At 37.9% G+C, this 5,000-nt stretch overlaps 1 protein-coding gene across 1 annotated transcript in view; it reads left to right on the top strand.

Moving 5' to 3' along the window:
- Nucleotides 1-5,000, top strand: part of LOC144975099 (uncharacterized) — a gene marked incomplete in the record, with an annotated part of 21,423 nt that overhangs the window by 2,230 nt on the left and 14,193 nt on the right.

The following is a 5,000-nucleotide window of genomic DNA, read 5'->3' as shown; positions in this document are numbered from 1 at the left end:
ATTAATAATAATCGATCAAAATTTAAGTTATAAAACTTGACGTACATTGAAGCACCAAAGAAAATAATGACAATGTAATTTACATTGTAAATGTTAAGATTGAAACGAAAACAACAATAAGAACATTTCCTCACGTTAACCAAGAGGTGAATTGGTAATGATAATAAATTATTCATAGAATCTAACCCATTACAAAAGATTTAAATCTTTCATTTTTCACTCTCGTTGTAGGTTTGTTAGTGCATCAGCAATATTGTACTCTGATGGTACATATGCGATTTTAATTTTGCCTTTCTGCACTAAGTTTCTAAGAAAGTGGAACTTAATGTCAATGTGTTTAGTTCTTTGACTTAAAAAGTGGGTTTTAGCCAGGGAAATTGCTGATTGATCATCACACTTTATATCAAAAACATTCAAGTTCATGGAAGATACGTCATTAAGTAATGCCAAGAGGAATGTGCCTTCTTGTGCAGCTGATGATAGTGAGACATATTCAGCTTCAAAGGTAGACAAGGCTACTGTGTTTTGTTTCTTTGATTTCCAGGAGATCAGAGGTCCCTCATTTGTCAATTGAAATCCATATCCAGAGACACTTTTTCGGTCTTCTGAGTTGGCCCAATCTGAGTCGCAAAAGCCAGTTAATCTGAGAGGTTTCTCTGATTTCCTGAAAATCAGCTGTCTGTCAACTGTCGCTTTTATGTAGCATAGGGTATGTTTGGCTATAGTCATGTGGCAAGCATTTGGTTTGGACATGTGGTGTGATAGCTTGGTAACTACAAAGCCTAGGTCCGGTCTCGTGCATGTCATCGCATAAATTAGTCCTTCAACTATTTCTCTGTACAGTTTTGCATCAGTTTCCTCTGCGGGCTCATTTTCAAATTTATTGATATTCATATCGCAGGGGATGTACTTTGGTTTACAGTTTTGCATTTCAAATCTGCAAAGTAACTTGTCTAAGTATTTTGTCTGGTGCATTGCGATACTATCATTGTTATGACCAAAGTCTATGCCTAGGAAATTTGAGATTTTACCTGAGTCTTTCATGTTGAACTTTTTATTTAGTTTCATTTTGATGTCAGCCAAGACATTGTCTGAACTTGACATCAAAAGAATGTCGTCAACGTAACATAAAATTACCGTTACAGTATTACTTGAATGCATGGTGTAGACACATGGGTCTACTTGAAATTGGTCGAATTCCTGTTCACTCAAAAAGCCATCTAATAAATTATTCCAATTTCTTCCACTCTGTTTAAGGCCATAGAGTGACTTCTTTACTTTGAGAACTAATTTCTCGTCTTCGATTATGTAACCCTCAGGTTGTTGCACATATAATTCGCAATCAATCGGTGCATTCAGGTACGCGGATTTTACATCCATTTGGTAAATTGTAAGATCATTTTGTACAGCGATCTGAATCATGATCCTAACTGATATGATGCGTGCCGTGGGGGAAAACGTCTCATAATAGTCATGCCTGGCATCTGAGAATAGCCCTTTGCGACAAATCGAGCTTTATGTTTTGGTTCATCGTTGGGTCCGTTCTTTATTGTATACACCCAGCGACCACCAATAGCTGATCTATTCTCAGGAAGGCTGGTAATTTCAAAAGTGTCATTTTCCCTCAAAGCACGCATTTCGTCATCCATAGCTTTCTTCCATTTTAGTTTTAGGGAATATTTGCTTGTCATTGCTTCATTGTAAGAAATTGGTAATGGTGCATCAGAAACATTATAACAATAATGGGCAGTGAAATTCAAATGATCATCAACTTCATCATCAATGTAAAAATCATTCAAATGTTTGGGACGTGAGCGGGTTCTTACTTTTATTTGGTGTGTCACTATCAATGATAGGGTCAGCGTTAATGTTCCCATTGGGTTCAGATTCATCAATGTCGACACGCGAAGGTTCATCATTTGTACGTGTAGGGTAACTAACATTCGCTTTGCTCTTCTGAAAGACACTGTCGTCAAACACGACATCTGAACTGACACTCTCATCATTCGGTTCGAAATCATTGTCAATATCAGACTTTGCGAATTTCACGACTCGTACTTTCTTGATTATTTCCTTTTCCGGAGAATAAACAAGATGGGCAGGACTTCCTTTGTCAAACCCAATGAAGACACCTTTTTCGCTTCTATTGCCTAATTTCTTGGGATTTTGGGTTAGAGCAAAACATTTAGTCCCAAAAGGTTGCATATTTGAAATATTTGGTTTCTTCCCTGTAAATAATTGGTAAGGGGTGCATTTGATTCTTTGAATATAACACCTATTTCTGGTGTAAGCAGCAGCCATTGTGGCGTTTGTCCATATATATTTGGGTAATTTTGACTCCAAGAGCAAACAGCGAGACATACCGAAAAGAGTTCGCCAATCGTGTTCCACCGTACCATTCTGGTGTGGCGAATGTGGCGAAGACATTTCATGTTTGATTTGGTTCGATCGCAGGAGTGTCTTAAATTCCTTAGAGGTAAATTCGCCCCCTTGATCTGTCCTGACAGATTTAATAGAACCGTATGGTCTCATGTCTGCAGTGAAATTTTGCATTGCCTCAACAGCATCGCTTTTATTCCTGAGGAAATAAATCATGGTTAGATTTGAAAAATCATCTATACAACACATAACATATTTGTGTCCATCAATGGAAACCGGTTCTATCGGACCAGCAAGATCAATGTTCACTCGTTCTAATATTTCACAACATCTTGAATCAGGTTCTTGATTAATAGTCTGAGTCATTTTACCCAGAATACACGTCTCGCATTCAAAGTCCTTTGCTCGAAATTTATCAACATCAGAAAAGTCCATTCCATCTACGACCTTTTGTAATGCTAAAGTGTCTCTCATATTGCAATGTCCCATAGTTTCATGCCACTGTTGCAGCATACTGACACGTACAGAATTGAAATTGTCCATAATCTTATCATTAACACAATTCAGAAAATACAAATTTCCTTGCTTGTTGATCTCGAATTGGGTATCTGAATTACCTGGTGAAAGAAATCCATTATCTTTAGAAAACTGGACTATGGCCCCTCTGTCCATTGCAGCTTTCATTGAAAAAATATTCTGCCTAAATGTGGACACATATAGCACATCCTTCAATGTAACATTATGATTCGTTCCATTCATGTCACGAAGACTGACAATCACATCACCTTTCCCTTTGACAATGTTGGTTGGCCTCGTTCCGTCAGCCAATTCAATAATGTGTTGCGCCGCATTAAAGCTTTTCTCGAATTTGACAAATTAGTCTTCATCTTTCACGATGTGAATTGTAGCGCCACTATCGACGAGAAACGAATTGTCAAGAGAATTGAGTAGCAAGTTGCTGCAGGTGAAGAAGAAATCACTTGACGAATTTGGTGAAAGTTGATGTTGACTACCCGTAGTTGCATTAGCTATGACAGATTTGGCGCTTTTTAGCCGCCTGCAGAACTGGGTATCGTGTGTTGTTGTTTTGCAGACATTGCAGTATTTGCTGGGTCTAGTTGTAGACGAAGAAGGCGTATTTCTTTTTCTGCAAAAAGTAGTGTCGTGTGAGTTAACTTTGCAGATATCACACCACCTACTGTGGTTCTTGGTCCCTTTCTTGTTGACTTTAGAGTGAGAGTACTGAGAGTGAGAGTGGGATACATTCATCACTGACGAGCTGTTAGGTCGGTATTGTTGGAGGTTTTCAGTGTCCTCATAATTTCTTAAAGCGATTTAAACTCGGCAAGTGTTAGAGATCGATCTTTGTGTGTGATAACCGCTGTGAATGAACTGTAGCTGCTGGGCAAGCCTTTGATCACCATGGCGATAAGAAGGCTATCGCTGATGGTTTCTTTTGTGTCACGAAGGGATGAAGCGGCCGCCTCCGCGCGAATAATGTAATCAGTAACGGATTCGTTGTCCCCTTTAACTAATGAGGTGAGCTCAGTGTATAACGTAATGACTCGTGGCTTACCTTTTGGCAGGTAGTGTTCTCTCAATATTTTTAGAGCTTTTCTTCCGTCGTCTCTCGCATCTCTGATGATAAGAGACAATGATCTATCGTCCAGGATTTGAACCAATTCAGCGAAACACTCTGCGTTTTTATTGTCGTCAACAACGGTAGAATCATCTTCGAGGTTGGTAAAAACAGAATGCAAGTCCCTGATTCTCAAAAACCCTAGGAATTTTATTTCCCAAAACTCATACTTCCTTTCGTCACCTTCAAATAATAGTCTGTGCCTATGACTGGGCCCATAACCTGTTGATGGCTGATGATTATTCATGACGATGGTAATAAAATAAGATAAAAGTAGATAAAAGAAGTATGGATAATGAACAAACAAACTTAAGTCATGTCTTGGTTGTTGAGGGATGAAAACGGAAGAACATTTATTCATTAGTAGTGCAGCACGGGTCTTGCACAACTTATAATAAAAAGAGAATAATAGCACATGATAATAAAGTCGAGTTAACGATAATTCTAACAAGACTTCACGTTTGTACGACCCTACTAACTCACAATTTATAGCTGCTAGAAGCTGTGGACTGAAAAGAGTAATAAATAAAAATGAATAAAAACAGCTTAAAAAAAGAACGAAATACCAAACACGGAACGTTTCGGTATCTCGGTCGTCTATCTGGAATTGAGTAATGTATTTATATCTTTATTGTTTTTTGTTGTTGTTGTTTTGTATTTTGTTCTTATTTTGAAGCTGTTATATTCATTTTTGTTTATAACTCACAATTTAGTAGAGATAATAAAATTGGAAGTCAAAGACTAGATGGTTGGATAGGGTAAAGGGCGATATGAAAGAACTGGGCCTGGAGGAAGATTATGCTATGAACCGAGATACATGGAGATGTGGCATTCATTATGGCAACCCTGCAAAATGCGGGATAAGCTGAAAGAAGAAGAAGAAGAAGAAAATTGGACGTAAATTTGACGGAAAATGAAGATTGGAATTAAAAAACCCAAAAACATTGAGCTTTTATATGGCGCAATATCAACTAAACGTGCT

Source organism: Berghia stephanieae, chromosome 6 (assembly GCF_034508935.2).
Source record: "Berghia stephanieae isolate SIO BIC M18660-M18661 chromosome 6, UCSD_Bste_1.3, whole genome shotgun sequence".
NCBI lineage: Eukaryota > Metazoa > Mollusca > Gastropoda > Nudibranchia > Aeolidiidae > Berghia > Berghia stephanieae.
The sequence above is the reverse complement of the archived record's forward strand: the minus strand, read 5'-3'. Positions and strand labels throughout refer to the sequence as shown.